This window comes from Helianthus annuus, chromosome 5 (genome assembly GCF_002127325.2).
Source record: "Helianthus annuus cultivar XRQ/B chromosome 5, HanXRQr2.0-SUNRISE, whole genome shotgun sequence".
NCBI lineage: Eukaryota > Viridiplantae > Streptophyta > Magnoliopsida > Asterales > Asteraceae > Helianthus > Helianthus annuus.
Window position 1 is genome coordinate 130414243 of NC_035437.2, and position 12843 is coordinate 130427085.

Below are 12843 nucleotides of genomic sequence, written 5' to 3' on the forward strand. Positions count from 1 at the left end.
AACGTTCGCCTGCAGCGAACTCCCGGTGTTTCCTAAGTTATAAGGGTTCCTGGCGATCACGCGTTGTCGCCACACAATTTCCAATACCGAGTGCCAGTCCTAGCCCCGTGATTAGGATGTCATTCACCTCAATCCAACAAGGAGGTTGGCATTATCATCCACACAATGCCTCCAACAGAGCTGTATGTATACTAAAACGGTAACGGCTGCAGTAGAGCTCATGCAAAGGTAAGTGTCCTTCCCAAATGTTTACTAAAGTCAATCACGCACATGCTCGCAGCATGTCTTTGTGTGTCAGGATGGTTCGTTACTCTCTCTGGTTGTCCTACAGTGATAAGTAATGCTCATGTCTAGATGTGAATCAAGGGTGTTGTGTATTGCCTATCATAAATCAGGTATAGTTCAAAATAAAAGGTAACAGAAGTTGGCACCTCGTGCCTAAGACCGCCTCTCACAGAGGGATATTCACGAGCTGTGCAAACTCGTCAGTTTCCTTGGTTGCAAGAAAGTGTGCTGGTTACGTTAGACACTCGACGATCACCCATGTGATAACGCTAATGTTCTGTTTCGAGTTTTAGGTAGACTAGCGACAAAATCCATGGCAGTCTGTTCTAATCTACGAATAGGTGTTTTTGGTTGTTGATACTCCACCTTGACCTTCCCACGAGTCAAACATCATTCACATACATAGCTAGGCGGGCCTTCATGCCCGATCACCGGTACAAGGTTTATATGCCTAAAGTCTCTCATCCAACCCAGATGACTAGACTATCGAGGTCGGTGTGGTTTGCTCAACACAAGCTTCCTACAGTTACTGTATAATGAGATCCACATTCGTTACATGAGGTAACGAATATCGTCCGACCAGCCAAAGGTTGCTTCCCCACGCCCCGCATGGGTCGATATTGAGAACTCTCTGCCTTCAATTCTTCAGTTTGAACAAGGCGAGTCTGATCAGGTATGTTAGAGTGGATAGCGAGCTGCAAAGCTCGTGCTCATTCAAGTTTCACAGTCGTAATCATCCAAAAGTTCCATCCAGCGATGTCATTAACTGATTTAGCTCTTTCGAAACCCAGGTATACGGGAGGCCCTTGTGATCGGTCTAAGTAGTGCATTCGGTACCGTCCAAGTAATGCCTCCATCTTAAATCCAAAGACCACGGTTTCCACCGCAGATTGTATGTCGTGCAGTTCCTCTTCGTAACACCACTACGTAAGCCATCACTCTCTCGTGTTGCATCCGCGTGTAACTGGGACTCTGATTCAAAGCATCATGGTATACCGTTAGATCACCCGTACCCTAGGGTGAAGATGATGCTCAGTGCATTACAAAGTTGGGATTCGAAAGCTGAAAAGACGTCCTCCTGTTTTGGTCTTTCACGAACACAACACCCTGCTGTGCCAAAGAGACTTAAGCTGCGCGACCTTCGAAAATCTTGTGATTAAGCTGCGATAGTATCTAGTGGGACCAAGAAACTCCTGTATCCTCGAAGGGATATTTGATGTTGATCAGTTCCTAACAAAATGGATCTTAGAGAGATCCACGTGTATTCCCACTTCGTTGTTCATATGACCAAAAAATGTACCTCTAGAACCCAGTAGTTACATTTAACACGACTTCGCGCAGAGTGGCTCCTCCCTCAGGAGCTCTAAAATAAGATACAAGTGCCGCTCATGATGTTCCTTCCTCCTGAAAATGTTTCAAAATGTCATCAAATAACATAGTCGGTTCATGTGATCCATAAAGCTGCTAATGTGTTGATTAACCCAAAGGTTATGGAATACAAGGTTGCAATGGCAGCATTGTGTTCGATTTGCCGTTTCAAGAGCATTCTCTCCTTGGACTTCCATCTGCTGATAGTTTGTTCGTTAGTCATTCCTCGAATGGGGGTTTGGCCCTCGCAACTGGTCAACAGGTTGTCAATACAATGGTCGAGACAGACGGTTCTTGACTGTCACCTTGATGAGTTCCCGATATTCAGTACACATATGAAAAAGGCTTCTCTTCATGGGTATAACTGGGGCTCCCCAAAGCGAAAAACTATGTCCAACGAGACTCCTGTCCAATAGTTCCTGTAGTTGATTAGATAGTTCTTGCAACCCTCGTGGCGCAAGACGGTATGAGTACAAGTAATCAGAGCTGCCCCTGGCGTGAGGCCAAACCGAGATTCTGCCTAATAGTCGTGAAAGTAAACTTGAAAGTTCCTCAAGTAGCACACCGAGAGGAGTCATGAACAATTGATGGATCCCCGATCCTATTTTCCTTAGCCTGACAATCAGAAACGGTTGCTAACATAGTGGGGTAATCCTTGCGTAGACGCTTCTGGGCTTCCTAGCTGAAATGGCGCTAACCTTTGCACCACTCTGATGCTCTAGAACAGCCAACGATTCTCCACTAGAGAGAAGGACATGCAAAATTTTCTTCTTACAAAGTATATTTGCGAGATGTATGGATAACCAATCCATACTAACTACTGCATCAAATTATCGAGGATAGCAGAAAGAAGGTTGACGTCGAACACTTGTCCCACAAGGTCGAGTTTACATCCCAACGAACATATGAGGTTTCATTTGACTTGCCGTCAGCCGATTCCAAAACAAGTTGGGTTTCGAGAAGCATCAGGGTTAAACAGAACCGAGACGATGCGATTTGCTACTCATATAAACTACCATGCTGCTACTACTCTGGCGTTGCCCACGCCAATCCTAACTGCCCTTCCACGAGCATCATTACCAGTGTTGTTATTGTCGTCGTTCCCTTGGCTGTTGTCGTCTTGATTCTAACAACGGCCAATCCATGTCGTAGGCACCTTCATTTCCGTACTGTAGGTCATGGTTACAAATACCTTGATGTCGGTGTGAATGTTGTCCCTAACATCGTTACTTAAAACGAAGCCCTTTGATCTTTCACCAACCAAGTCCCTCCTTTCACATTCTGTGCCACGTCCTATCGCGCTACTCATTGTGCTGGTAGTCTCACCTTCCATACTATAATCTGTTGTCATCGCTTATGTCCCGATTGATCCGTAAGAGTTGACTCCCATAAGTCGCTGACTTGGGTTAGAGATTCAGTTGAAGTCGATTTGCTGGAGTTCGTTGCCGGAAATTGGGGTCGTTCTAATACTGAGGTTGGTAAAGTACTGCGCTCATCCTCTTGTCCATCAATGTTGCAAGTTGACTGAGTAATACACGGTATGTTTCCAGAGTGTTGCAGAAGGGATCGCACTTCGGGATCTAAGACGCCAATACATTGAGTTCCAACAAACAAAGAGTAGTGAGAAAGATATAGACCAATCATTGTCGTTGCAACATCCAACTCGGGGATGTTCGTACAAGCACCTAACATTCTACACAGTTCGCTAGGCGTTCAGATGGGTGTTCAGGTAATACTCGATAGCATCGGGATTCGAAAGGATTCAGTGTCAAGTGAAAAGATCGTGTTCGAGTAGGAGACAACCACTGCTACGACTCCTATGGACTGTTGTGTTTCACATTAATCAAATAACGGAACGGAATCCCCTTTTTCACTTGTTAAGCCTCACTGGGACTCGCATGCACCCCACATTATTATTATGTGTGCACCCACAATAATATTGTGATTTGCATGCTCATCTCAGTTCCTCCTAACTCGTGTCAAATGGTTCCACAAACTCGAGTGCCAAACAGAGGTTATCAAAACGATAAGATCATAGAAATCCCAAAACTATGACATGCTACCAATGCATCGTAATGTAAGCAAGCAATTCATCTAATCATACTATAGTGACAGGTGTGTGTCTGTATGCTATGTCATAAACAAATGTGTACTAGCCATGTAATGTATGCAACAAGTGAGAAAGACGAACCTTGCAATCTGGAGCCGTGTGCCATGGTCGTATTCTTGTTTTCAGAACTGTCCGATTATAGTCTGGTTTTATAAAACGTTTTAAAACCTAGTTCACTATAACCAGTGGCTCTGATACCAAACTGTCACACCCCCAAAATACCACATGCGGAAACACCGCGGGACGTGTGACGTACCAGGATCTAAGCCACCAATCACATTGAACTATAGCATATATTTAAATAAAACTTTCATTCATTATTATAAAGTGTTACAAAACATTAAACGTAAATCATTGTAATCAGCGGAAGCAGAAATCATTTGTTAAGCGTTTCACAAACCACATATACAAAACCGTTAGACTTGTCTTGCGATTCCAAGTATCTCGACCCATGACCACTCCAGCATTCCAGACAGCAAGTTCCAAATGTTATAACCTATAGACCTGCAAGCATGCAGACAAGTGTGTCAGACGACGCTGGTGAGTTCAAAGTTTTATTACCGAGTTTAGTTACCAGTCACATGTATAAAGCTGTTAACCAATTTGATATGATGTTGTTATTAACTCGATTACCGTATATGGCGACTAGATGTGAATGCCCAACCCCAATGCCTCCATTTAGGCATTGGTCATGAGGTCAAGGTATCAAACAACCTTGAATAGATGTAAGGGGTCTTATATATACACGATGAGAATGCCCAACCCCAATGCCTCTAACTAGGCATTGGTCATGAAGTCCAGGTAATTAGTTCACACCCGTCCTTTCGGCCCGGTGTGAGGGTGCCAAACCTAATAGCGCTATCAACTAAATACCTCGTTGCTTCTTCAGCAACACGGTAGATGTACGGGGTCTTACATGATTTATACTGTGTTCAATAACCAACATCCCAATTAAACAGTTTACCCAGTATTCCCTTCAGAAACAGAAACGTTTACCAGATGTCCCAAACCACCGGGACGCATGCTTAGAAAAGTGCAGTGAACTCACCTGAGATTGCTCGGTATGTTATATTACTTGTTCACACTTAGTTAATCGAAGCCTCTGGTGTTCATGTACATGTAATCAGTTTACATTCGCATAACTTACGTAATAATTGTAATCATATTGTGTTCAAGCAACAACTAGCAAGTAGCACATTAACAGTTATTCAGTCCACACTTTTATTCACATCCTATGCATATCAGACTACAACAGTTAAGTATTACACACTACAGTTAACTGAGTTACTCTACCAATTCGTTTATCAAAGTTGACACCCTATTTAACTACCACGTCAAATCCAACCACATGCTCATATCATGCGATGCCTACATGTGTTCACAACAATTATTATTTAATCATACACAATCAAAGTTCTAGCTTATCATCATAATAACCATCTATCATATTATCACATGACTGATTATATGCATGAAAATATTGTACTGACATCATCAATCATGACACCATGCAAACCCTATTCCCATGGTCATTAAGTATCTAACTATCCATCACGTGCACAGCCCCCAATCTCATGTTTAAACATTAATGGCCCAATAGGATTCCTTTTAGTTGCAATGTTGACAGAAGCATTTAAATGTTGTTGGCAATATAATTGATTCACAACTCATTTTATCTAGAACTTACTACACATCGGTCCACATGCTCACCGTTTCGACGAAGGACCCATGCAAATATCAGCTTTAAAAATTACAATCGATCCAATTAATTTTTTCTGAACAACAGTATGCGGTCCACTAATCTTACCTATCCCACTGAATGTGCCATTACAATTAATCTAATCATAAAATCATGGCTCTCGGTTACCGATCACCTTTTTTTTTTCTTTTAGATTTAATAATTACCAAACTCCCTAATCATATGCATTTATTCATTAACAAATTACCCAATACTAAAGCATGCATTCAAAGGTTTCCAGATTCTCATATGCGCATCACCCAAATTAGACCAACACAATATACGAACCAGCAAAACTATTTCGTTGGTTATCCATCATCAATAATCAGATTGGTCATGCAGAATCATTTAATCACACTTATTATTTTTGAGATGCACTGTGCAACATATATTCATACATACGGTTCACATAACACCTTCTAATCGGGATTATCATAAAAGGATTACCAACACATAGCACATAACACAAGATCATCAAATAAGGATTAACAGCTAACATCCCTAACCAAATTCCCTATTATCCAAATAGATCATCATCATATATTACTTGTTTATGACGGAAGTTAATACGGTTTACAAGTAATCCCTATGATCATGCTTTGAGTCTAACATAACAACACATAAATAATCAATGATAAACAGTAAGTTACATACCAGTCAATAAGAAGAAATAATGTTTCGAAGGTAGGAGAGTTCCGATTAGGGGGGGGGGGGGGGTATCAACGGTCTTCGCAAAACAAGAGAGGAGAAGTAGGGTTTTTTTTTTTATGTTCACCATTCAAGTTATACGTAATCTATCTCCCCACTTATAATTAAACAGGATGTAATATGGGCCAGATTTGAGCATTTGTGAACATGGGCTGAAGCCAAACCAAACCGAGCAAAGGGGTGTGTGCATGTAGGCTAATCCCAACAATCAAAACATAGTGGGCCGAATCCACTTGAATTTTTGTTTTTGCTTTAATCTCAATTGGGCTCCTAAGTTGCTGGGCCAGGTACTGACATCTCAAAAGAGTGGGCCGAGTTGATTAGAGATTGAAATGCTAATAGAATGAAGTGTGTGCGTGTAAGCGGCCCAACATATACTAGATTACACACACAAGCATACACGAGTGCGTTTACATAAAACAAGTTTAACACAGTCATGCATGTGAACGTAGAACGGTGAGAATCATAAATACGAGATCACACGATACTAACCTTGAAAGTTCGGTTTGTCACAGGGTGCGGTCGGGATTTTCCACGGAATTTAACACTACAATATTTTTGTTCAAGGGGTGTGCCCGCCCACCCACGATATAGAGTGGGTCCGCCCCTTTTTATATATCATATTAGATAAGAGACAAATGTTTCTTACATGACCGCGAGCCTTTGTGTAAAACATCTCAAAGAATAACTAAGTCGATCTCTGACCCGCACGCTCCGACATACCTATCAAACAGGGAAAAATAGACGCGCTGCGACGTGCCTGTTAAACGGGAAAAAATATATGAAAAACGTTGAACCCCACACGCACATTGCGACGTGTTAACTCGAAAAATTTAGAACGAAAGGTTAAACGAAAAACTTGCGAAATATGAAAAGTATAGGGGACCAAACCTAAAAGTAGAAAAAATCGTTGGAGTTAAATTGAAAAAAAAAGTTTTGGGTTAAAAGTAAAAAAATCAAAGGTGTTAAATTGCAAAAGATGAAATCTTTTGAGTTAGAAGTGAAAATCAAATTAATCAAATGGGTTAAATTACCAAAATTACGACTTTAGACTTAAATTGCCAAAGATTGAAACTTTAGAATTAGAAATGAATTTTTTTTTTTTTTTTTTTTGGAAAACCTCAAAAATGTACGTCGGACAAAATTTCTATTGCACTTGGTTCAGACAAAATTTACATCGAAACGTACACCAACAGTAAACGTACATAAAATAAGCACAAAAACGTATTATATTTGACCTTACTTGTTTAAAAAAAGAAAAATTACGTCGAAAGGTAGACCAACTCAAATTTATTTGATTACGTACATAAAAATATGCACGTAAAAGTTAGCTTTTTTTTTTTTTTTTTTTTTTTTTTAAAGTAAAGGAATGGAACGAAAGGGGTAACATTAAAACTTTAGTAATTCGATGATATTAAAATGATATTTTACACTGTTTTCAAACACAACAAATTAGTTCTTTAAGAATGAAATTTGCGAAACAAAGTTATCGAAGAAAAATTACATTTGTAAAAAGTTTAATAGGTTAAAAAATTATGTTTATACGGTACAGATGTAAAGTTTGAACAACATAATCTAGAGGGGTTAATTTGTAAACTATAACAGTAGCCTAGGAGCTAATTTTTTTAATAGTTTGGGGGTAAGTAAAATGGAGTAATAGCCTAGGGGGCTAAAACTTCATTTTTTAAAGTTGGCAACGATGCTAAAGGATAAAAATGAGTTTTGAAAAAGTTGGGGGTAAAAAAGGAATATTCACCGATATTCCTCTTTAAAATATATAAGAACTAGATTATAACCCCGGGTATTACACGGGTTAAATAAATAAATTTTATATCTATATATACTTAAAAATGTAGTTATATCAAATTTTTTACAACCTTCATTATAAGCCTCTTAAATACATTTGTGTCTTTCAAGTTGTAATTGCCTATTAAATATATATACTTAAAAATTTAGTTATATCAACTTTTTTACAACCTTCATTATGAGCCTCTTAAATACATTTGTGTCTTTCAAGTAGTAATTGCCTATTAACAAGGGGCGAGAAATAAACAAAATTTGACCCGTTTCTAATTCCCCCTTTCCTGTTTCTCACACTCTAAAATGTTCTTCCCTTTCGTCCGTGAAATTGAACAGGCCCTCCATGGAAGCACGAATCGGTCTTCTTTCTTCTCTATTATGGCAATCGATGGTGCAAGAAATCCTTACCAAGATAAGTTTCGCAATCTTCAATACAGGTTATTGATGTCCAATGTTTTCAATCGACCTTCAATCTTCAATACAGGTTATCGATCTCTCTCTATATAATAAAGAATTTGACTTTTGAATGTTAAATGTTTAATATGCAAATTCTCAATTGAAGCAAAGGTAGGGCATGAAACGAAACAATTAATCAATGCGATGTTAAATTAAAACCGCATTTCACATAACTAGATACGAAACTACTTCATCAATAACCGAAATCGAAAATACGAACAGCTTTTTACAGCTAAAATGAGTGTTCGTCTATGAATCCCTAGCAAAACAACTACCAGAAGAGATTAATTGCGCAGTACATTCACTATTTTCTTCGGAAACTGGAAACTGAATTGAACTACGATTTCTAACGCGATTAGGAAACTCAGAACGAAACCAATAGATTGTTTTCATTTGCATAAATCTAACCTAAAAACCATTAATCTTTATACCTATGTTACAGAACACATTTATGCTTTGTTTTTAGCTTCTTTACACGTATCTGTAGTTATGTTCTTTACCTTATGCAAAACTAAATAAGTTGCAATGTATTAGGATTGGTTTAAGCTATGTATCTTTTCTAAAACCAGGTGCTCGAGTCATGTACCAGATGCAGTTGGACAAAATCCTGCTCACTTTGACCTATCATCAGCAAGGCGCCAGCGAGCCAATGCGCTGATATCAAGTGAAAAATAAGCAAATTTTCCGCAATTTTACGACCATTACTTCATTTGGAGTTGTTGGTACTCTGATTTCGTTTGCCATCATATCGTTCGGTATGTTAAATGCTTACAATTAAACATCTCGGTGGTCTTATATTTTTTTAGGATGTGTTGATTTTATTTATGTTTATTAGACTTTAACTTGATTATTATTTTTTTATTTCAGGGGCAACGCGTCTGTTTCCTTTATTGGATATTGGTTACCTTGAGCTCAAGGACTATCTCGGTATTTATTCTTTTTCCTCATTTTTTCTAAAATTTTGATGATTTTTTTTTTAATTTTATGACATGAATGTGATATATACCCAGTATAAACATAAAATATCATATATACCCATTTTAAATGAACTTTTAGTTTATGACGGTTTTACCCTTTTCAAACACATTACCTTTTTTAACCTTAATTTAATTTTTGCGGATATATTTGTTGCTTCGATCATAGCTTAGTCTCAGAACTCTTCTTAATTAAAAAGAAAATTCCAATCACAATATCACATGCAAATTTGATTAATTTGTTCTTTTTTAAATTGTTAGTTACGAGGAAAAATAAGTAATGGTTTTTTAAGGTTCATTAATGATACTATATTTAGGTTAGCCACACAACTCTAAAATATGTATTTAAATCAAATTAAAAGAATTAAACTTTTTATAAATCATGTGGTGTCCAAAGCCATATAAATGAACCATCACATTCATAATTAATAGTGTACAAGTGGTAGGTATTTCTTAATAAATTGTTCTCTTTTATAAAGTCTAACATTATATAAAAACCAATTCAAGAAACTCTAACTACAAGCTAGGATACCAAAAGTCACTTTAAAATTAATTAGATTGCATTGTTTTATTGTGCCTCTTTGAATATCCCTGTCATTTAATATCATTCATTAGGATATGATTAATTTGTAGACAGTTGATCGGTCTTTGGTTATGCTATAAGATTGTCGGCTTTGTTATGTTTGTAGGTTCATAGTTTCCTTTCCTCCTCTATTGCCATGGCCAGCCCTCTTAGTTTGCAAACGTCCGACGGTGCTACAAGCAGTCATATGTTCCTTAGTGAACTCCGTGAAGGTAGCACCAGACCTATCATGATAATGGTTTGTAGAAAATGGGACGTGACAAGTGTTAACGGCAGGTACATGAGCACCGACTATATTGTCACTGACATAAAGGTAGTTTTTTACCCTCTCCTATCCCACATTCTTACGCTTTTCTACTTTTGATTCTGAAACAAAAATCTACGCCTTTACTTTTGATTCTGAAACCGGTATCTTCATTGACCCACAGTAGAAGAAACAAGCATCACATGGTATGCCTCCTACAAACTACATTGTATATATAGAATATTCATTTTAGATTACGTATCTTTATCGAAATCAAAGAGTAAAGGACAATATATCTCTATCTCTACACATAATATTATGGAGGACGCATGACACGATTCTAGCCTCCGTAATTTGTTATCTCGACCGTCTCTTTTATAAAATTATAATGTTAAAGAAATATATACTTTTAAATTTAATATTAACTTCACTATATATGCTAAATATTTAATTATGGATAATTATAATATGATTACCCAAATTAGTTTATATATTTTTTATTTTGATCTTAAGTTAATTAATTTAATTGTGTTAAAAGGATACTTGAAGGATTATTTACAAAGGTAACCCAATAACCAAAAACGCATTTAGTGGGATCTTGGTGCTAGATTTTCTATCATACATTTTAGGTTAGACAACAAGATTGCCACTAAATAAATATGGATGTTTTTGATTAGTCAAGACTCAAAAAGAACCATATGTTCAGTATATATATACATTCATCCTTTTATGGTATTATTATAAATCAAGAAATGACTTCGTGACAGGTTGATTGTTATTACATATGATCATACAATTTTCATATGCATGTATGAGTTGATTGTTATATGAAGGCACAAGCTTATTTTTTAATACATTAAATCAAACATCTATTTGGACTTACATTCATATGTTAAAACCTAACAGTCAGTTTACGAGTTTGACAGGCAATAACCAAATCCAAATTCGTATAATTTGTGACGACTAAGCTGACCCCACACGATTGTTGGTTGTATCCACATCACATAGGAGGACTATATTGCGGTTGAAAAAGAAATTAATGTTTTTTTTAATACCGAAATCTCTTTTTTTTTAATACGGAATTCACATTTATAGATATTTATAAATATTTTTTTAAAAATATTTATAAATATCTTTTTAATACCGAATTCACATTTTTAATACTGAAAAAAAGTAATAATTTTTTTTAATACCGAATTTACGTCTATAAATATTTATTGAAACATAAAATGTGATTTAAATATTAGGTAGATAAAGAGTGTACGTAGTTCGTGGCGAACCAAGCGTATGTAAACGTTGGTCATTTTGGTTAAGGTCAAATCAGGTTTGCATTAGAATGTAATATACACTTAGGATATGTCATTTTGGATAAGCACAATATTGGTTATCATTTTTGAATCAAATGGTTAAAGTTTATAGTTATGCTGGTAATATATGCAGAGTGCTGAAGTCACCTGTCTTGTTGAAGTCAAACACATACGCAATAGCCAAGAGTGGTTCAGGCTCACATGTGGCGGTGGGAATTGCATGAAAGGTGTGGGGCGTGAAGACAACGATATGTGGTGTGATAGGTGCGAAAACCCCGTTGTCTTCCCGAGAGGAAGGTTTGTTTCTAAAAATGTTTAGTTGTATTAATTTGTAGCCATTCTCATGCAGGCTTATAACTGAAAATAAATACAAAACCTTGCACAGTTTCAAGCTAGAACTCGAGGTGTTTGACTCAACAGCCGAAGCTGTCGTTGTCTGCTTTGATGACACCGCCCAACGCTTGACAAAGACCACTGCTCATAGTATACTCACAGCAGAGTCTGGCCTGTCACGCGTCTACAGCCTTTATTCCACTGACATACGGGATAAGTTCACTCCGGTGATGGTAAGGAACGCTGATGGAAGCATTTCAACACTGCTGAATTGTTTGCACTCTCTTGTGGGCAGCACTCAGACCCTCCAGCTTGATTCGTGTACGTATTATGATCATGGCCATTTTGAATCCTTCAACTGCAAGAATGTCCTGCTAGATGGGGATGGTTGTAAGCCCTTTGGTTCTTCCACACCTCCATCGATCCCCGCTAAAGACAAGGGGGTGCTACCCATACCGACACAAGTTAAGCGCATTGAAGCGATCATAAGGTATATATTGGCGTACACTTTATTCGTGCCCTGTTTAATAAACAATTTTAATTAAAGATGTGCTATTTACCTTTCTACTCGATTAAATGTTATTTACATACCTGGTATATGTTTACTCTATTTTAAAATTTGGAGGCTACAACAGTCAGAAACTTGAGTTCGTAAATATAAAAGTGCATTGTTCTACATTAAAAATAATAGGAATTAAAAAACTTGGTAACACATCACTTCGAATGTGTAAAGACATATAAGGGGGGAAGTTGGCTTTTGAAAAATATAAACTTGGTGTCGTTATTGTAACACCTTGAAAAATTTATGTCCAATAATGTATGAACACGTGTCATAAGCTCTGAACGTGTGAAAGAATACTTTAGAGGGACTAAAGTTGACAAACGGGGAAACTATGTAAATATAAGGGTCCAAAGTGTCAACGATGGATAATTATAT

At 37.4% G+C, this 12843-nt stretch overlaps 1 long non-coding RNA gene across 1 annotated transcript; it reads left to right on the plus strand.

The window, feature by feature from the left end:
- The first annotated feature begins 10244 nt into the window (after positions 1–10244).
- LOC118492335 lies at positions 10245–12368 on the plus strand. Its single transcript, XR_004893237.1, has 2 exons — positions 10245–10335; positions 12285–12368. It is a non-coding gene; the product is annotated as an uncharacterized LOC118492335 (long non-coding RNA).
- The last annotated feature ends 475 nt before the right edge of the window (positions 12369–12843 follow it).